Below are 21,669 nucleotides of genomic sequence, written 5' to 3' on the forward strand. Positions count from 1 at the left end.
GCATGGATGATAACCCCTCCGCTCTTGGGACAGGACTCAGAGCACGTGTGTCCCGCTGACCCCGGCTACTAAGTAGGCTGGTTGCTTAGTTCTCTGCTTTCACTTGTGATGGCTTAAGAATGGGCAAAGTCCTTTGGTTATTTTTTTGGTCATTGGTGAAATTCCTTTTTATCACTCTTAGACTTTGGAGGTGACACCTGTCTTTTTATACTTGACCCTCTCATTCAGCTGGTGGCCACCCTGAGACCAGAGAGGACAATGGACTTCCCTAAGGTGACGTTGCTCATTGGCCCTGGGGCCAGGACTAGGGCTTAGGCTTTCCTGATAGCTCAGTTGATGCTGGGGAAGCTTAAAGGCAGGAGGAGAAGGGGACAACCAAGGATGAGATGGTTGCATGGCATCACTGACTCAATGGACGTGAGTTTGAGCAAGCTCCGGGAATTGGTGACGGACAGGGAAGCCTGACGTGCTGCAGTCCATGAGGTCGCAAAGAGTCAGACACGGCTGAGCGACTAAACTGATAGCTCAGTTGGTAAAGAATCTGCCTGCAATGCAGGAGATTCCTGGGTTGGGAAGATCCAATGGAGAAGGGATAGGCTACCCACTCCAGTATTCTTGGACTTCCCTTGTGGCTTAGCTGGTAAAGAAGTCTACAATTTGGGAGACCTGGGTTTGATCCCTGGGTTGGGAAGATCCCCTGGAGAAGGGAATGGCTACACACTCCAGTATTCTGGACTGGAGAATTCCACGGACTGTATAGTCCATGGGGTCACAAAGAGTCGGACACGACTGAGCGACTTTGACTTTCTAGGACTGGAGTTCTCAGTCCCTTGAGCCCCACTGGCTGTCTTTTCTATATTGTGTGACTTTTCTGTTTCCATCCTTGACGATACGGTAAATCTAAGATGCCCTGTGCCCTTTAGAGGAGAGGGTGCACTTCAAGGATGGAAAATGGCCCAGACTTGAATTTTTCTTTCCTGCAGCTTTCTCATGGCTCAGAATTAATCCCTGTCTACTGACGGGGAACATAAAGGAAGTTGTTTTGTGTGTAAACTTTCACCAGAGTCTTTTTTCACCTGGGAGTTTATTTGGTTTGGACTGGAATGAATCTCTGGCGTTGGTTTCTGTATTCCAGAAGCACAGAGAACTCTACACTCTTTTTTAGGGCCTTGAGCCAGACTTGTCTCATCTACCTCGTTTCCTCAGGCCTGGAGTTTCAGTGAGTGTTGGTGAACTGGTGGAAGTGTGCGAGGGCCGCACTGTGGCTTGCACCCCTTCTCCTCAACTGGGGGATGTGTGCCCACTACACGCCTGTTGGAATAGAATCCCCGGGAACGGAGCTTTGGCATCTAGAGGCCTTACAAGAGCCCCAGGTGATTGTGGTAGACGGTGAGGTTGAGAGCCAATGTCCAAGGTGAGGGGAGTCCCAGGTAATGCAAGTGTCTTCTGCTTTCATCAGCTTAGAAAGGTTTGGGGTGCTTTTGGGGTGACTAGGAATATTGCACAAATAGATACGGAAATTACATAAATGCTACATCCTGATGGTTCAGATGGTAAAGAATCCTCTTGCAGTGTGGGAGACCCAGGTTGGGAAGATCCCATGGAGAAGGAAATGGCTACCCACTCCAATATTCTTGGCTGGAGAATCCCATGGACCGAGGAGCCTGGCGGGATGCAGTCTATGGGATCACAAAGAGTCAGACATGGCTGAGCAACTAACACTTTCACGTTTTTCACGTTTCACATCCTATTTATATTTACTGTGAGTATGTGTATCAGCCGCTCAGTTTGTGCTGGGGGTCCTCTACCCATTCTTCTTTCTCTTCCTGGAATAATGCGATGACAGCTAGGTACGCAGAACCACAGCGAGTCTAGTGGCTTCGAACGACCTGGGGTGTCTAGTGCCGTGTGGGCATTTGTTGCCCTCCTGTCTGCCCCAGCTCTGTGCCCAGCAGCTGATAAACGTTACCTCTAAGCAAGGGCTGTGGAGTCAGGCTGCCTGGCTCTGGCTGACGAGCCGTGCAATTCGGGGAAAGTGGTAAGACTTGTCTAAATCCCACTCTCTTCATCTGTAAAGACAGGAACCACTGTCATCTCACAGGAGGGTTTTGAGCTTTAAGTGCAAACACACATAAAGTGCGTAGTTTAGTGCCTCTACCAGCACATAGCAAGTGTTCAGGAAAGCTGCCCTGATTGCATCATATAGTTTTTCTTTTTTATTAGTTTTTTTTTCAATCGTTTAGATTTTCAATGTACGTATTCAAAGCTGATACATTTGTCAGAGATAGTTCATCCTTAGGCTTTGAACCGAAGGTCTCTTTAGTGTTAACTTGTGGAGTGAACTCACCACTTAGATGGCAGCCCCGTTAGCACCTTCTTTCCAGTGAGTGTAGCCAAGGGATTTCACAACTGGAGCCTCTCCTCTGAAAGCTGATTTTAATCTGGTTGCCTGATGGGTCCTGGAGCTCCGTCTGCCTCTTTGATTTCTTCCTGGACACTCCTCTGCGGTGAGTTCTGGCATCAGGGGACGGTTTCATTGCGGCCTCATTAGTAGCCTTAGGGGATGTGATCTTACGCTGGAGGAAGCGCTGAGGTGCTGTTATTTCTGTGTCATCCAAAGTTAGGTGCTTCCTGTGGCCCCCTGTGCCTTTCCTTCTTAGCTCTCTCCCATCAAACTGATATTTTTTTGTCTGTTCCTGTCTCTGCTTAGTCGCTCAGTCCTGTCCGCAACCCCACGGACTGTAGCCCATCAGGTGTCTCCATCCGTGGGATTTTCTGTGCAAGAATACTGGAGTGGGTCGCCATTTCCTCCTCCAGGGGATCTTCCTGACCCAGGGCTTGAGTCCACGTCTCCCGTGTCTCCTGCCGTGGCAGGCGGCCTCCTTACCGCTGAGCCACCAGGGCGTCCCCACCCTTTCCCCACTAGACTCGAAGTTCTGTTTGAACCAGGACTCTGGTTGTTGCTGTCAGTGCCCCGTCCTCCTCGCTTAGCAGTATCTGGCCCCTAGTAGGTGCTCACTGAGTATTTAGCGAATGATGCTACAGCAGAACGCAGGCTAAATCCACACGGTAAGATTAAGCTGTGTGGTGTGAAATCTGCGTCGACTCAGTTCAGTACATCGGTTTTGTCGATGCCAGTTGAAAATGCCGTAGTAGCTAACGTAGTTCAGTAATCACCTGTTGAGTGTAGTTCAGTAATCACCTGTTGAGTGTCGTATGGGCATTGGGGCTCGAAGGACAGTATCTGATCCCTGCCATTGTGGACAGCAGCCTGGTGGGGTGGACGGACACACGGCCTTGATAGAAGATGGTCAGTGTTAAGATAAAGGGGCGTACACCATGTGCCCTTGGAACAGAGGGTAGGGTTTGTGCTTTATTGACACAGGTAAGAAGTCCAAACAGCTGAAGTCACTCGTTACGTATTCTTGCTTGTATATGTGATAGGAGGCACCTCCCTTGGAGTCTGTGCTAAATAAACTCTCAAATGGCTTCTGCATGGATTGCATGGCTTTTGCCTGGGCCTTGTTTTCCTTTCCTTCATTAGGAAAAAAAAAAAAAACAACACAGGCTGGCGTTGCTGCAGGAGCTTGGACCAGAGGCTCGGCGAGGAGGTTTTGGTTCCGGCTCTGTCACTAACCCAGGCTATTTACTTCCTTTTCCTGGGGGCCACATCCCACAGCCGTACCGGGAGTGTTGGGCCAGATGATGTCGAGGGCTCTTTGAGTTCAGACTCTAAGACTGACCATTTCAATCCATCTTCCGTGGGAACAGAGAAAGAACAAAGCAATTTGGGAATCGTTTACCAGCGTTCCTGGGACTCTGCAGCCTGATTTTGGGGGACTGTCGCTGCCGATGAGCTCAGGGAGAGGCGTGAGCTGGTGGTCTGCCCGGTGCTGAGTCGGAGGGGCCCGCAGTGTGTGTGAGCTTCCCTGGCGTGAGTGGGGGCAGCTGCGAGGGGGGGGCACCCCGAGTGCCGAAGGTGGTGCTGAGCGCGGTCACGCGGAACCCGGGTCTGTCTCCCGAGAGTCCGTCTTCAGGATCCCACCCGCGTGGCGCTCTGCTTTCAGCACGGGAAGGGGGCGAGTCATCACTTGACATTGGATGCTTGTTCACCTTCGCTCCAGGAGTGAGCAGATGACAGCTGTCAAGTCTAGCAGCGGCAGTCCCCTTCTCTGCGCAGCCCCGCTCTGAGTTTGGATGACTTCAGGCCCTCAGTTCAGTTCCGTTCCGTTGCTCAGTCGTGTCCCACTCTTCGCAACCCCATGGACTGCAGCACACCAGGCCTCCCTGTCCATCACCACCTCCCAGAATTTACTCAAACTCGTGACCATTGAGTCGGTGATGCCGTGGTTGGATGACTTGAGGCCCTCAGAGGAGTTAAAACGAGGTCTTGCACATCCGCTTGCTTCTCTCTCAGAGAACTCGGAGAGAGTGACACAGTGTGTGTTGTGGGTGTCCGAGCCGGAGACCCCAGCTGCAGGTCGTGTTGCTTTCGGTCGGGGGCGAAGGCGGGAGGAAAAGGCTGTCATCCTCTAACTCGATTTTACATGGTTGTTTTTAACGGTAATCATGGTTCCTTAAGTTTATGTTTTGCTTCATAGTTCACTAGGAATTTTTAAATCCATTAGCTCATTTTACCCGCTCAGCTGTTCTGTGAAAAAGGCAAATTCGTGCCTTCTGTTTTCCGATGACTTCACTGTGGCTCGTGGAAGCTGAACGCCTTGACCAAGATCATGGGTTGAGTTAGCAGCTGGGCTGGGAGGAGATCTCAGGCCTCTGGTGGCCCTGTTCCCCCCTTGCTGTCACCGTGGTGCTCTGCACCCTGTAATGGGACACGTTCGGGTAGCCTTCTCTGGACCCTTCCATCTGGGGAGGGGGCCTGGGAATTTCCGTTCACTTCGGAGCCTTGAGATGGCCTCTGCCCCCTTCCTCCCTGAGGCGTGGGCATTCCTGAAACCCTGGGCTGACCTTGTGTATGTGTTTGGGGTGGTTCTGAACCTCCTGAATGGACTGTCCTCCAGGAGGGACCCCTGTGCCCACCTCCACACCCCTGGCTGGCCTGAACATCACTCTCATTATGGGAATGGGATGTGGTATGTGCTACCTGTGTATTTTTTTGATTCAGGCTAGTGAGGGCCAGAGCTGAAGCCACTAACGCAGTCAGCGAGCTGTCTTACAGTCGTGGCGTGGGTACTTCCGCTCCCCCTGTGAGCACCCGAGGGCGCGGCGGGGCCACGTTCATGGGGTCGTCGCGGCGGCGCTGCTTGCCGTCTGGGTCACAGTCAGTGTGTGGTGCTGCCCGAGGTAGTCATGCCGGCAGAGGTGGCAATCTGGAGAAGGACGTGTCAGTCCCAGGAATTTTCGTAGAAGACATGTGCAAAAGAAACCTTTTCGGAAGAGTGGGCCTGGAGTTTAATTTCAGCTCTGAGGAGCCGCTGTGCGCCCAGAGGGCCTCGGGGTTTCCGTGTGACAGAGGGACTTGATTCGATGCCTGTGACCATGTTCACTTTTCCCTGGACCTTTTTCCCGAATGGAGTGGGTTTTTCTGTCGCAGTCACACTGCCTCTCTGAGAAGTCTTAACGGTAATTTTATAGGCTGATCTCCCACTCGTTCAACCTGAAGGATGACCAGCTAAGAACCAGACTCACAGCGTTTCGGCTCTGGGAACTGGGTCTGGGTTCCGGCTCTACTGCCTGAGGGGGAGGGTCGCTTTTTGAGCTAAAAAATGAGATGCATGTCTGCCTCCTGCTCCTTTCTTGATGCTGTCTCACGTCCCTAGGTCGGCATCTTTCCCGCTTTTAGGAGCTGAATGGGCTGTGTGCACAGACAGTGAGGAGTAAAGTGTCCTGGGTGACATGCAGCTGGAGTCTGTTTTCTCCTGCCCAGCTCTTGGACTTTGGATAAGTCACCCGGAGTCGCGGGGCGACCTTCCTTTTCTGTTATGCTTTTCTCGAAGGGTATTTGCAAGAGTTGATGAGGTAACCCCTGTGAAAGTGCTTTGTACTTTTTTAAACAATTGAAGTATCGGATGATATATCAGTTTCAGATGTGCAGCATCGTGATTCAGTATGTTTATAGATGACACTTCATGAGAAGTTATTACAAGATAATGGCTCTAATTCCCCGCGTTCTGTGTGCTTTTCCATTTTGGAAGATCTCAAGCCCGCGTGTGTTATTGAGGCGGATGGAGTTGGCTTGGCTCTGGGAACGTGGGTCTCAGGACCGCCCACCGTCCTGCTGGCGGCGCTGCCCTCCTGGGCCCCCGCTGGGGTGGAGACAGCACATGCTGTGTGCTGCGCTCAGTCCTGTCTGACTCTTTGCAGCCCCGTGGACTGTACCCAGCAGGCTCCTCTGTCCCTGGGGCTCTCCAGGCAAGAATACGCAGTGGGTAGCCATGCCCTCCTCCAGGGGATCTTCCCGACCCAGGGATCAGAGCCACATCTCCTGCATTGGCAGGCAGATTCTTTACCACTGAGCTACCAGCGAAGCCCTAACACCTGCTTTCCTGCTGGGAGCCCGGGTTTGATCTGCCAGGCAGAGCAGGCCCGTGTGGCTAGCCCCCAGTCAGACCCCTGGCACTGGGCCTCCACGGGCTTCCCGGGGCTGAGGGGTGAGCGTCATGGGTGTTGACACTGTGTGACTCCACTGGGGCGGGGCGGCTCCTGGGAGCTCGCGTCTGGTTTCCCCCCGGGTTTCGCCCTCTGTGCCTTGTGGTTTGCCCACGTTGCCTTGTACCTTCCTGTTATAATAAACCACAGCTCTGGGGAGCTCCCCTGGCAGAGCAGTGATTAAGACTCAATGCTTCCACGGCAAGGGGGCACCAGTTCGATCCCTGGTTGGAGAACTAAGGTTCCACATGCTGCATAGGGTGACCAATTTAAAACAGAACAAGGCAAAATCCCACAGCTCTTGAGTGTATCTGTCTGAAGGAGCAGGACGCAGACGTGCGTCTTATTTTTCAGCTCAAAAATCGACCCTCTCCCTCTGACAGCAGAGCCGGAACCCAGACCTGGTCCTGTGAGTCCTCCTAGCTGACTATCGAGCCTGGGGGTGTTTGTGGGGACCCCTGACAAGAGGACCTCTTCTTTTCTAAGCTTTAGTAAGTATATATATATATATATATATTTTTTTTTTTTAGATTAAATGGGTATTGTATATCTTTGAGATCTCTTTTATTCAGCAAATACCAGTGAGCATTTTTCTCCTATCACTAAAACATTTTTTCAGAACATGACTTATAATTGTCTCAAATTGTGACGTAAACCGTGAGAAACGTGAAGTTTACAATTCACAGTGCCGTTATAGGTCATGAAAATGCTTGTTTGTAGAAATGGGTGTGCATCTCTGATGATTTTCCTGGAACGTGGTTCCGGGAGTGAGAAGATGACAGGATGTGACCGCACGTGTGGTCTGATCGACGTGCCACATGGTTCATCGCGAAGGTGGTCTCTGCCCACAGCCTCGTGAGCAGGGCACGGGCGGCTGTCTTCCTGTGTCCTCACTGACACTGATTGTTTGAGGCCGTGGCTTGTCAGTGTGACATGTAACAGACGGCGTGTTTTACTTTGCGTTTTTGAGCGTCAGTGAGGCTGAGTGGCTCACTGTGTGCCTGTGGCTCCTTTTTCTGACTTGCCTGTGCAGACCTTTTGGATGGACAGTGGTGGGCTCTTCCACCTTCTGCTCAGATGTTTTCTGACTCTTAGTCTGGGCTGTGGCGGGGCTCTCCAAGACAGAAGGCCCTGCACCCGCCTTCTGCTGTGTCTGCCGTAGGCCTCCAGACCACGGTCGGTGCTGAGGAAGTGGACTCTGGTTATGATAAAAAGCATGGCACCTTCAGCAGCCGACATGAGCATCGTCCGAGCCGATGGAGCAGAACACGCAGGAAGCAGTGTGAACCCGCGGGCGAAGTGCAGGCTGTGTGTGCCTCGAGCCGCTGCCTCCTGTGCCTCACGTGTCCCGGAGAGACGGAGCCCCCGTGCCGTCTGTCTGACAGCCCTCCGATTTGGCCCACTGTCGTTTGCTGTCATCACGGCAGCAGTGGCTGAAGGCACAGCTTGGCTTAATCTGCACATTTGGGTGTTTGTGCTATTTATAAACAATTAGAACAGGCGTGGAAGCCTCTTTACCGCAAGCTGGCAAATGCAGCAAAACATGGACCGTCTGTTAACCCCGTCTGCATGGGCGCGGGCACGAAGCAGTCACACAAACAAACACATTTACCCACATTTAAATGCTTCTCATTAAAAAAAAAAAAGGCATTCAGCCATTGGCCATATGGTTTAGAGACTTAGCCTTGAAATGCACGACTTGGGCTATCAGACACTGAAATCTGAAGCCGTCTTAAAACCTTGCCTTAAAGTGCTGGGTCCCCCCGCCCTGCTCAGCAGACACATGCATTTCCCCCCGTTTTGAGGAGGGAAGGGTGGAGGGGAGGAGAGTGTCACTCTGCACAGGCTTCGGTTTCAGTCTGTCTGTCCCTCCCCCGATGCCTGTTCCCTATGTATGTTTCATGAGGCGAGTCTTCCCTTGCGGTGGACACATCCCTTCTCCTCTTTCCTGCTGCACTTTTTTCCTAGAGAATTTCTCACTGTCTAAGGTGTCCTTTGGTTTGTCTGTCTCCTCCTCCCCACCTCCCCGAAGGCTGAGATGATTGTCTCCTGCATTCACTTGCTCTGTCACCAGGGCCCAGCGCATGGATTAATCAATACTTCTTGAACGGATGGGCTGAAAAACCTGTTCTTCTTCTTTCTGCCACGTCATGAAAAATGCTTTTGGACAAAGCTGTCTGAAAGGGGACGGGGAAGAGTGTCAGCAGTTTTGGTTGTGCAGGTGGCTGCCAGTGGCTTTTCATCCCAACTCTGTCACCTGGAGGAAGGCGTGGGGCTGGGGTGCAGTCACAGAGACGGGCCCTGCAGGGAATCAGCTGCGTGTCCCAGCTTCTCACGGAGGGATGTGGTGCTGCCGTGTGTGTCATGTGAAGAGCTGCTGGAGCCTGGAATCCCAGGCTGATAAATTCCTGGGCAGATAAGAGCAAAGCTTGAGGCACAAGAATGTGATTTGCCCCAGGTCACCCAGATAGCATCACAGAGTCTTCCCAGGTGGCACAGTGGTAAAGAATCCGCCTGCCAGTGCATGAGATGCCAGAGATGTGGGTTCCATCCCTGGGTTGGGAAGATTCCCCTGGAGGAGGAAATGGCAACTCATTCCAATATTCTTACCTGGAGAATTCCATGGACAGAAGAGCCTGGCGGGCTACAATCCATGGGGTCCCAGAGAGTTGGACGTGACTGAGCAAACACACACACACACCCAGGTAGAGCTGGGATCAGTACCTCTGCCTGTCTTTCCAGAGCCTGTTTAGGTGCTCAGCACACATCCTGCTTGCTGCTGAAGCCGTCTGCCTCGACTCTGAATACGTAACAGCAAGGGAGAGACCGTTCTCTGGTGTCACAGGCGCTGGGGAAAACAAATAACCCAGCAGATTAAAATGCTGTTTACAAGTCCTGTGTCCTGAGAGCGTGGCCGTTTTCCTCAATGCTTTTGTATTTCACAGTGCCTGTCATTTTCTCCTGAATTTTGTAAATCAAGTAAGACCAGAGAAGACGTTGGGAGGACAGTAACTTTAGAAAAAGGAAAAAAAAAAATCAGTCAAACCAGGGAGTTACAATTTCTCTTTTATATTCTCCATCCAGAAAGTCAGGCTCCTGTGTCAGATACGGCTCAGAGCTGGTGAGGAGCTACTGTGCATGGCCGGGCGTTACACACCGGTTTAGAGTAACAGATGCAGCGGCGACCCTGCCTTCTAACAGCGGGCTTATTACTTTTGAATTTGAATGACGGGGGAGCAGATGGTGAGGTGGGTGTGGGTTCAGGCCTTTGGCCATCTATAGCTTTTACTTGCTCACATTGCACTGGGAGCTGAGGCTGGCTGGCTGCTCCCCGGAGCCGGGGGAGGCCCCGCCCCCTCCCCCGCCAGCAGCTGATCTCTGCCTCGTGCCCTCCTGGGTCCACAGGGGCTGCTCCTGGCAGTCGGCAAGGTCAGGTTGCTGATTGCTTTGGACGCATCAGAGTTTATTTGCACCACCCAGATTCTGAAGCCGAGCTGTCGAAAGGTTGTCTCCTCTTCTGTCCTTCAAATCTGGGTGATGTTTTTGTTTAATTACAGAAGCAAACACAAGTCGTCTGAATGAGAGGTGAACTCTGCTGCAGAGGCCCTGGGACTTTGTTTACACAAAAGCGTGACACTTCCAGCATAAATTGGATTTTTCTAAATGATTACCCAGGCACGACCCTGCACACCAGAGACGATCATTTATTAAAGAGACCGCCTTCTGTTTTGTCTTGAGTCAAGAGTTTACTTCAGTGTTTAGAAAAAAGAGTAACAGAGCTACACCATTCAATTTGAAGGAGCTTTCACGTTCCCTGCCTCTCTTGAGGTTGGACGGCTCAGTCGTCGAAGGTCCCTTCCTGCCTGCCCAGCTGTCCTGCCCGCCTTCCCTTCCCTCCTCCTTCCCCCCTGCTCTCTCATCAGGGTGATGGCCCCAAGGCCCGGCAGGACTGCAGCCCGAGGCGAGGTGTTGCTGCGGCTCCTGCTGACCCAGCAGAGGTCAGCTTTGCCACTCCGCGGTGCGGTCCTCCTGTAGCCTGGGAATTGTATCGTTCTGCAAAAGGGGAGACCAGGTGGTGGGAACAGGGGCCTCTTTGTCCCCTGTGCTGGGAAAGCCGTGGAAAAGTCTGTAATATCTGAAACTGGGTGTCGGAAGGAAGTCAGGGGTGTGCATGAGACCAGAGAAGGTTCCAGTGTAACAGGGGCATCAGCTGCACTGCACAAGCCCCTCCTCCACCTCCCACGAGGCAGCCTCGGACAGATGGCTCCCTCTCACATCTCACTTGTGAATTTGCCTCGAAATCGTGTAACGTTACATGACTGTGTTCGTGCTTATAGGGTAGACCTCAGACTGCATTTAACACAGACGTTTACTCTTGCTACAAAGGAGACACTTCTGTCTGTGTACTAGCTGGGAGGTGAGTACTGAAATCTGGGCCAATAGCTGGGATGGTGGAGCTAGATAGTACAGAGGTCACCGCGTCCAGCCTCTCCCGTCTGGATGAGTCAGAAAGAGGGCCAGAGATGCGAATTTGCCTTTGACCCTGATGCCGCTTGCGGTAGCCTTGGAACCACGCTGTGTCTGGGGCTGTCGCTCTGCACTGTGATGCATGCTTCCTCTCGTACCTGCATAACGTTATCCTGTCATTCAGTCTTTTGTTCTGATGAGTTCTTGCATCCTTGCCATGTAACAGCAGGCCCAAGCTGGAGTGTGGCAGTGTGAACACAATTATGGAGGCTTGTACAGTTTTAAAAGTTGTGTTTGCAGTTTCTTTCTTTTTTTTTTTTTTAAAACAACATTTATTTATTTATTTGGCTGTGTTAGTTGTGGTGCCTGGGCCCCCTGCCTGGGGAGTGCAAAGTCTTAGCCACTGGACCACCGAGGACGTCCTTGCCTACCGTTTCTTGCTGGTTGCCAGGCATTCTTTCAGAAGGGAGTTCTGTGTGGTATATTTATATTTCTTTTCAAAGGCAACTTTGGTTAGAACCTCCTCAGAGAGAGTGTGGGCGGGGTGGGGGCAGGTGGCCTTTGGTGACAGCTGCCCACCTCGCGGGCAGACATGAAGTCATCGTTCCCTGAGGGGGGACCTGCTTCCCCATCCTCATCGCGCCCTGCACTCGACTCAGTCTGTGCTGGTTTCCTAGCATCTGGCCGTTTCTGGCCACGTCTGGGTCTCCTTCCTTCCTTATTTTAGAACACGGTTTCAGGGCCCGGAAAATGATGGCCATTTAGCCCAGACATCCACGCAAAGGACAGTTTGCTGAGTAAACTGGACCGGAGGCGTCTGCTCAGGGGTGTCAGCGCTTCAATTCTCTGACAGGCGGACTGGGAAGCATTTGGACATGTGGCCGTGTTCTTTCACGGTTCTTCCTCCTTGCAGCATTCCAGATTTTTGGAGCGGTCCTTGTAATTGTCAAGAATGTCATTCTCGAAGGTCTAAGAAGTCAGGATTTATTCAGTGTTAATTTGATATGGAGAGCTCATTCCTGGCCAAATGTGTCAGTTAGCTGTTCTCTTGGCAGCCTTGTGGGAGGTGTTTGCTATGGCTCAGACGTAAGGGAAGTGCATGAGTTTGAAGACAGTTTAAGCCATGAATAACTGAAACACAGCCAGGTACTTTTTGGCTGTGTCATTTACTAACCACTGTTAGGCTTCTTGATCAGGCCTGTTGAATTCTTGGGCCCTCCTGCCCTCCTAAACACACACACACACACGTGCATACATTTTTTTTTTTTTTAAGAAGACCATAGCCCCTGTGGTGGCCACGGTCAGTCAGGCTCCTGTTTGCTGTCTCTGGTTTAGAAGCATCCCAAGCCCAGGCCTCCTTCTGTTTCTCTCTCCCTTCCCTGGCATCACTGGTCAGCCTGCTTCTGCCCTGGGGATGGGGTGGGCGGAGGGGGGGATTCCGTCAGAGGCTGGGGCTTGCTAGGTGCGTATTCGGTTTGTTAATGATGAGATTTACTCTGTGCTGGGAACTCACAGCACACAAGAGTGCTGAGTAGAGTGGGGCATGTTTCGACTTCTGCCCTTCTTAGGGAGGGGGAGCTTGTGAACCCATCCTTGCCTGCAACAAGGAAAACACGGCTTGCATATCCGCATGTCTAGCATTCCCTTCCTGCACGTTGACTGTCCTCGTTCTTGTCCTTGTTACTCTCTCAGCCACTGCTTTTTGAGTCTCATACATGTTCTGGTCATGGCAGGGGCTCTGCAAGGCTGTAGGACCAACCAGCTCTTGGGAGACGGCGGGTACAGGGAACCGATACGTATGCTGGTCGGAGCTTTGCGAGTGCTGTGCCGGGAATGCCGTCAGGTGCAGAGACAGCTCATGGGTCACCTCGAGGAGGTTCTGCATCTTATCAGCCTGTCTCTGTAGCTCTGCTCCCTCTGTAAGATGCTCATCACATTGCTTAAAAATTCTCTGCTGTATATCTCTCCTTTCCATTCAGTTGAGAACTGTCTAAGGATAAACTGTTGGCTATGATTTTTTTTTTTTTTTTTAATATTCCCACTGCCAAGCACAGTAGGATAAGAAAGTCAAGGGCTCATTAATGTTTCATGAAAAAAACGGATGGGCTTAAGGGGGTTGTCCCCAGGTTGGCCAGGGGGAGACAGGATGAGTTCACAGAAGGAGAGACTGGATTTTGGTTTTTCTTTTTTACCTCTTTCATTTGAAATAAGTCAGACTTAACGGAAAAGTTGCAAAAACAGTGCAAAGAATTCTTGTCTGTGCTTCACCCAGATTCCCCAAACTATTTATGACGTTTGCTCCTTCTCTGTCTGTGTGTCTCTTTTTTCCTTAAACGTTTGAGAGTGGAAGATAAAGTACAGGGGTGGGGAGCAGAGCTGGAAGAAATGAGGTGAGCTGGAGCCTTTCCGGTCGTGAGAAGGGGGTGCATGGGCCTGGTTGGAGTTTCGTGTCCTTGGGTCAGTTATTTATCCTTCCTGAGAGTTTTCTGTTTATGAAATGACAGTGTCAATCATGCAGATTACATTGTTATTAATGTTTCTGAGTGACGTGTTTGGGAGAGCAGTTCCCATTAGGTTTACTGATGTTTCGCAGAGTATAGGAGGGAGACTAGACTCAGTTTCTCTGGAGGAGGAAGATCTGTGGTTTATTGAGAGCTTACTGTGTGCTGTGAATGCTCTGTACTGGAAAGTTACCTGTTATCTTTGTTGAATCCTTATAACTCCCTTTAAGGTGGCTGCTGCTGCTGCTAAGTCACTTCAGTCGTGTCCGACTCTGTGCGACCCCATAGATGGCAGCCCACCAGGCTCCTCCGTCCATGGGATTTTCCAGGCAAGAGTACTGGAGTGGAGATTACCCTTAAATTTTTTTTTAATACAGTGATGGTGGTGATAGTCAAAACTTTTCCGTACTGAGTTTTCCACATAAAGATATTAAAACCCCAAACCCGTTGACAGGGCTGTGCTCACGCTCATTTTCTGGAAGGAGCAGGTGATAGGATAGGCTATGACAGGATATGGAGGGAGTGGGCATTATGGATGAGTGTGCCCCTGCGCTCAAGGCCACGTCCGCACGTGGCAGGCGGAGCTTCATCCTGGTCTCTCCAGCACCAGGGGGTCCGAGCTCCCTTGCCGCCGGGAGGCCACGCCGGCCTCGTGTTTCTGTAGATCCCCGGTCATGTGTTCTTTGGGCGCCGCACTCCAAAGCCCGAAAGCTCTTGGGAAGCCAGCTGCCGTCTTTAATTGGCTTCCGTTAACACACTGGCGTATGTCACGCAGGCCTGGGTGCCTGCGCCCTCCCCCATCCACGCCGCGCCGAGCTGGGGTCCACCTGCCTGGGAGCAGGGGCAGAGAGACCCGCTCTGCCTTCCTCCCGCAGGGCGAACCTCTTCCTCCTCCAGGGCCTGCTGTCAGGGGCCCTGGAGGCCTGTCCTCTTGGGCTGTCAGATGAGTTGGAGATGGAGGAAGGGCCTGGGGCCTCGCCGCTCACGCTGACACGTGATAGCAGCCCAGTGAGTTCAGAGGCCAGGTTTCGGGCTTCTCTGGCGGAGGCCTGTCACAGAGTGGGCAGCGAAGGAGGGGACGATGGACCGGGTTTCCGTCAGGAGTGGAGATGCTTTCGGAGGCTGGTGGATCCAGCCCAGGTCCCATCCGCTTGCTCCCTGTGGTTCAGTGTTCATAGCAGGGAAGCAGGGGGCCTGCTGCAGTGGGTCGGGCCTCTCATCTCTAAACCACTCAGTGTGGCTTAGGGCCTGGCTTCTCTTAAGTGGACCCTGTGGACTGGGGGCTCTGTAGACGCTTAGGCCCCATCCTTGCCTGTTGAATCAGTGTCTGCATTTTCTTTCTTTTTGTTTTTAGAGTTTTTTTTCTTGATGTGGACCATTTTTAAAGTCTTTATTGAATTTGTTACAATATTTCTTCTGTTTTATGGCATCCCTGGTTTTCAGCTTTTACCCGGCTTGCCTTTAAAATACAATTCTTTATTTCCCATTGAATGTATGCTTTACTGGTTGTAAATACTGGCGTGGTGGCTTAGTCGCTAAGTTGTGTCTGACTCCTGTGACCCTGTGGACTGTAGCCCGCCAGGCTGCTCGGTCCAGGGAATTCTCCAGGCAAGAATGCTGGAGTGGGTAGCCCTTCCCTTCTCCAGGGGATCTTCCCCGGCCCAAGGGATCGAACCCGGGTCTCCCACAATGCAGGCAGATTCTTTACCAACTGAGCCACCAGGGAAGCCGAAAATACTGGTACATATAGAATTTTTAAAATGACTGCACCATAACTTTAAAAACGAGTTTTTTATTGTCCCTTTTATTGGGCCTGTCTCAGGTGAACTGAGCACTTCAATTATGCTGGCCCCCTTTCAGGAGAAGCCCCCTAAAATGCAGCTCTTATGTCCCCGAGTTTACACTGTTCTGGTTGCTTCTGCAATGTTGGGATTGTTTCCAGTGTCTTGGATTTCAGGTTTTCCTTTTCGGAGTTTGTTTCCCTGAATACCCAGATCAGAGGTGAAAAAACTTTTCCTGTGAAGGGTCACATTGTAACTAATTTAGGCTTTCGGTCAGGGATGCAGTCACTTTACCGTGCTCTCCTGGTGCGAGAGCAGCCTAGGCAACACGCGGATGAGCGGACGTGGCTGTGCCCTGGTGAACCTGCGTTTACAGAAATGGGCTCCAGGCCGGGACTGTCCATCTCCCTCCCCACTTAGATGGAGGAAGACAGAGATAAGCTCAGGCACAGAGTGAGTCCCGGTACTGGGTCGTCTTAGAGCTGGTTGAACCCGACCGTTTGGAGAACGTCAGTCAGGTGCAAGCCAGTCTCGTGGGGCCTTGCTGCTCAGCCGCTTTCCTCTCCTGCCTGCTCTGCCGGGGGTTTGAGTTCAGCTTCTCTCGGGGCCTCTGGTGCTCACTGGGGTTGTGGGGAGGGGGAGAGGGCCAGCGCTTCCGGTGTCCTTGGAAGGAGCGTCGTCGCTCCCCAGGCCGGCACTGCCCAGGCCGGTCAGACTCAGTGTGGCTTAGGGCCTGGCTTCTCCTAAGTGGACCCTGTGGACTGGGGGCTCTGTAGACGCTTAGGCCCCATCCTTGCCTGTTGAATCAGTGTCTGCATTTTCTTTCTTTTTTTTTTAGAGTTTTTTTTCTTGATGTGGACCATTTTTAAAGTCTTTATTGAATTTGTTACCATATTTCTTCTGTGTTATGGTTTTTTTTGGGGGGTGGGGTGGGGTGGTGCGGTTTGGCCATGAGGCATGTGGGATCTTAGTTCCCTGACCAGGGGTTGAACCCACACCCCCGGAACTGGAGGGCCAAGTCTTAACCACTGGACCACCAGGGGATTCCCAGAATCTGTGTTTTCATAAGACCACCCCGTGAGCTGTAGCCCGAGAGAGTCTGTGAGAAGCAGTAGTTTATAGTACTCCAGCCTGGAGGAGTACTTTCCTTCCAGAAAGCAAGCATTAGAAAGGATCCTTTTAGCTTCAGCGTTTTCATATTGAAAGCATGATCAACTGTGGAGCTGTGAAAGCAGAACTGATGTCTTTTCCAACATCCTGTCGGTGTCACAGTCGAGTGTCACTCTCCTGAGTGAAAAGGGCTGTCCCAGCCCCCTAGTGGCGTGCGAGAATTCTAGACCAGTTGAAAGTTTGAGACCCCAGCACTGCCCGCTGTGTGGCATGACCAGGCGGATCCCTCCATCTCCTTGCGCCCCAGTGTCTCCTGCTTGACCCGAGGAGGTTAGAAAAGAGGATGCCTGAGTACTGGTACTGGTGGTGAGTACAGTGTTTCCTCTTTGATAGACCACTTGCTGTGACCCGCCCCCTGCCCCTCTTCTTGAGGAGGAGATTCCATTCTCATGCTCCTGTGTGACTCCCCTCCCTGCTTTCCTTGACTGCTGCTGCTGCTAAGTCACTTCAGTCGTGTCCGACTCTGTGCGACCCCATAGACGGCAGCCCACCAGGCTCCGCCGTCCCTGGGATTCTCCAGGCAAGAACACTGGAGTGGGTTGCCATTTCCTTCTCCAATGCATGAACGTGAAAAGTGAAACTGAAGTCACTCAGTCGTGTCCGACTCTTTGCGACCCCATGGACTGCAGCCTACCAGGCTCCTCTGTCCACGGGATTTTCCAGGCAAGAGTACTGGAGTGGGGTGCCATCGCCTCTCCAGTTTCCTTTACTGATGGTCTGCAATTTCAGCACAGCTGGCCGGGGTCAAGGGAGAGGTTTCAGATGCACTGTGGTTGCAGAGCTTTAGAAGGGCCGAGAAGAAAAGCCAGCATGCCATGGCGTCACCATTTCTGTCTGTCACTGGGACGGTTCTGGGGACGAGTAGGCTGTTGAGCTTGCCCACTGGGAAGGTCTAAAGTCTTAGAGGTTCTGTCAGCCTCCAGGAAGCCTCTGCCTCCTCTGTACCTACCAGATCCAAGGGTCTGTTTTCACATGACTTAATTAAGTCAGGCTTTTAAAATTCATGTCAAATAGTGGCCGGAGAGATGCGGTTAATCTAGTGGGACGTGTGAAACAGTGGCGTGTAATGGGAAATAGCTTGCCTCCATGGTGACAAACACGATGTCTTTCAGCTGGCAGTGCGTCCTGGTGACCCTGGGCCTCCCTACCCCGCCCCCCGTGGGGAGTGAGCGGGTTTCCCACCCTGGACTCTCTGCTTCCCCCTCCCCGGGGCCTGCTGTCTCCACGGTCACTCTGGACATCTGTAGAGCCTTAGGTGCTCCAACTGGGCAGCTCGTGGCCGCAGCATGGGCTGGCAGGGAGGGCAGCCTTTCATTCTTCATTGAGAGGCCTCCGTGTCTTTTGAGAAATGGAGTGTTCCTGCCTTAGCAGTAAACCAGGATGTCACAGCCCTCAGCGACTCTGGCCCTCTGAATGTGAATTTCGGGGTCCTAAGGGCACTCGGGAAGGAGAGGGATACCTGCCGTGAGGCTGTAGCTGCTCCTACAGAGAGCACTGAGGGACGCAGGATGTGAAAATCACAGGATACTGGCCCAGACTGCTGAGATACGGACATGAAAGGAGTGACTTCAGTGAGCCCAGACTGGCATCTTTCCACACACAGGAAAACGCTGAATTCCTTAACTTGGGATACCTGGTTTTCTTTAATTAGAATAATCTTTTGATGTCCAGACTACCTGCCCTTTGTTGTAAGGCTTCTGTATAACCTGGCTCCACCCCTCGCCTCCTCAGAGCAGTTCTCTTAGCATTACTTGAGAGATGCTGTCTCCTGGACTTGAAGTCCTAAAAATTCCCACCGAATAAAACACATAACTCTCAACTTTTAGATTGTGATTGGTAAGTCAGCACTCTCTAAGTGGTGCTTCTCCATTTGGGGATGGTGCCAGGGCCCCTTTTGTGCCCAGTGGCCTGAATTGGCACCGTCCCCAAGGGCTTTAAGGCAGGGTGGTGTCACAGGAAGCAGCCAGACAGAGGTGTGCCATCAGCTGGACTCGAACCTGGGAGTCCCTGTTCCTTCCAAGGCTCCATCTGTGACCCCAGAGCTGTAGGGGAGAAGCACGTGTGGTGGGAGAATTCCACTAGGAGGGGGACAGGCATGTCCTCGAACGCTTCAGCCCCTCGCTGCCTCTGTGTGATGTTGACCACAGAAGGGATGCTGACGGAGGATGCAGGCCTGGGGGGCGGGGGTTGGCTCCTCCCCTTCGCCCCCGGCCTGGTCTTCACTTCCTCAGCGGGGTCTTTGGAAACAGCAGCACATGGTCTCCCCCCATGCCTGGTGGGGAGGGTCCGCGAACTCCTGTAGCCAGGCGTCTCCCTCTGACCTCGCCCGCTCAAGGGGCTCTGTCATCTCTGGGAGAAGCCAGAGCCGGTTGGGGTGCTCCTTCCTCCCAGGCGTGTGGGCTGAGCTCATCCACCTCCCCAGTGACCTGCAGAGAAAGCCTGTGGTGGTTTCAACGAGGCCACGTTATCAGTTCAGTCTTCCTTTCCTTTCCCCTTTGTTTTTTGTTCCTTCCTCTGATTAGAAGGAAAACTCATTCAGGCATAAAGGTGCAGTACAGCTTTGTGGTCGGGAAGAGAACTTGGTTCATTAAAGCTTTCTGAGTCTTTGCCTGGGACTGAACCTTGCTTTCATCCTTGCAAAAGCAGAGTTAGTGCTCGGTATGCTAGACCAGTCCCGTGTTCTCACTCCTGTCTGTTGCTGTTGGGTGGCAGAATCTTTTCTTAAAACTCCATTTACCTGGATTTTCTTAAAATTCCCCGTATCCAAGCATGATCAGATAAAATAGGCAGTGTCTTCTCTCTAATTTTACTTCACCTTGACTAGTTAGAGTTTTGTGGTTTTTTTTCTCTGATTCTTAATTCTCCACCTCTAACTCTTCAGCCCAGAGTCCCAGGCTGTGAAGACAGAGGAACAGGGGCATCACCTGCTCAGACCAAGGCAGCCGCTGCTTTCTGTTACTGCGCATTAGTTTTGCTGGTTCTAGAATTTCCTAAAAATGGGATCATGCAAGTCTGCCTTTTTGTGTCTCGCTTTGTTCACTTAGGTCCGCCTTTTGGATGGGACCGTGCAAGGCTTCCTCTGTGCCTAGCTCTGTTCTCTTAGGTCCTTCTTTGAGATTCATCCGAGTTATGCAATGGGGTAGTCTGTTTCTGTTTTGCTAAGAAACGTTCCCTTGTATGAGTGCTTTGCTATTTGTGACCCGTATGTTTGTTGCCGGTGTTTGTTGTTAGCCACATGTTTCTTATTGGTTATTTAGCTCGTGTGCAGTTATTGGTTAATATGAGCAGAGCTGCTGTTTTCGTGTAGACATGGGCACTAATTTCTCCTGGGTGGATGCCTTCCAGGGGAATTCCTGGGTCAAATAGTAAATGTCTGTTCAGTTTTCTAAGAAACTGCCAGCTATTCTGTGACATTGTGCCACATGGACTCCCTGCAGGGAAGCTACGGTTCTGCTGCCAAGGCTTGCTATGAGCCGTCTTCCGAATTCTGGTCATTCTGGTAGACGTATGAGGGCATCTCGCTGTGATTTAAATTAACATTAACCCGATGATTAATGAGCGTATATGCAGATGCATATGAAGTAAACGATTTTAGTGGGGATTTATAATCCTGTCTCTCTGATCTGTCCAGACACAATACCGCACGAGCTGGTTATCATGGGATGAACTGAGTCTCGACACTGGGTGACCTGGGGTCTCCACACTGCTTTCTTCTGTCCAGTGTTTGGCTGTTCTAATATGTTTCATGTTCATGCATTTTACAGTCCGCCCTGCAATACAGTTTTTCTAAAAAAAAAAAAAAGCTGCTGGGATTGTGTTGAGTCTATAGATTAATTTGGGGGAGAACCTCTCAAACAGATGATTATAGTATCTCTCCTTTTGCTTAGATCTTCACCAACTTTTCTCAGCAGCACCTCACAGTTGTCAGTTTGTAGGTCTCACACATGTTTTGTTAGGTTCATCCTTAAATGTTTCGTGTATTTTAACGCTATTGTGACTAGTACCGGTTTTTCTTTTTCTTTCAATTTTCAGTTGTCCCTTGCCTAGTGAGGAGTTTTCCTGTTTTACAGAGAAGCTGACAGATAAGTAGACAGGTGAGGGGCATTCCCTCTCCACTGAGTCAGGTTGGGGAAGGCTTTGCAGAGGAGGTGATGTTTGGTTGCACCTATAGAAATCTCGGTTGGAAGAGAAGATGAGTGCCAGGGCAAGGGTGTTTCAGAAAGCAGCGCTACTGAGGGTGGGCAGGAACACAGGGAACTCTGAAAATGAGAGGTGGCTGGATCAGGCCACACTGAAGCGCGGGGGGGTGGGTGTGGCAGGTGATGAGCTTATAAGGACACTGGGGCCAGATTCACAGGGGTTACTGCTGGGCAAGGTTAGAACTATTCAGTGAGCACTTGGGAGTCCTTGTGTGTTTATAAGCTTGGGAATAAGCTTTTTTTTTTTTTTTCATTTATGTATTGAAAGTTGTGGTAAAATATATATAACATGAAATGTACCATTCCAGCCATTTTGAAGTTTACGGTTCAGTGGTGTTAACTGCATTCACGTAGCTGGGCAGTCATCACCAGCACCATCTCGAGGACTTTCCCATTTTCCCAAACTGAAACTGCATCCGTTGAACACTAACTTTCCATCCCCCTCCCCCAGCTCAGGGCAACCACCGTCCTACTTACTGTCTCTAGGAGTCTGACTCCTCTGGGGGCCTCATCTGAGTGGAGTCCTAAGTGTTTCTCCTTTTGTGACTGGCTTATTAACTTAGCTTGGTACCCTCAAGATTCACCCCTGTTGTAACATGTGTCAGAAGGTCATTCCTTTTTTTTTTTTTTTTTTTTTGAGGGCTGCACGGTGCATGGATTTTAGTTCCCTGACTAGGGATTGAACCTGTACCCCTTGCAGTGGGACTTGGAGTCTTAATGACTGGACCACTGGGGAAGTTCAGAAGTTCCTTCCTTTTAAAGGCTGAATCACAGTTCATTGTACAGATAGATCACTTTTCGTTTATTCACTCATCCATCAGTGGACACGTGTTCTTTCCACCTTTTGGCTGTTGTTAAAAAGCAGAGGACCCCAGACAGCAGGGATTAGGAGCAAGAGACTTTGACCTAAAATACTCAGTGGAAGCTTTCTTCATAGAACCC

General features: G+C 51.3%; 1 protein-coding gene across 5 annotated transcripts in view; it reads left to right on the plus strand.

Moving 5' to 3' along the window:
* AFAP1 (actin filament associated protein 1) overlaps positions 1 to 21,669 on the plus strand; it is a 150,187-nt gene that overhangs the window by 23,225 nt on the left and 105,293 nt on the right. The window contains exon 1 of one of the 5 annotated variants that reach the window (XM_061145435.1): positions 7,039 to 7,100. The exons of the other annotated variants lie outside the window; for them this stretch is intronic. The gene's annotated coding sequence lies outside the window, so the exon portion shown is untranslated. Of the gene's footprint in view, positions 1 to 7,038; positions 7,101 to 21,669 lie in introns of those variants that run through there. 5 annotated transcript variants of the gene reach the window in all.

This window comes from Dama dama, chromosome 6 (assembly GCF_033118175.1).
Source record: "Dama dama isolate Ldn47 chromosome 6, ASM3311817v1, whole genome shotgun sequence".
NCBI lineage: Eukaryota > Metazoa > Chordata > Mammalia > Artiodactyla > Cervidae > Dama > Dama dama.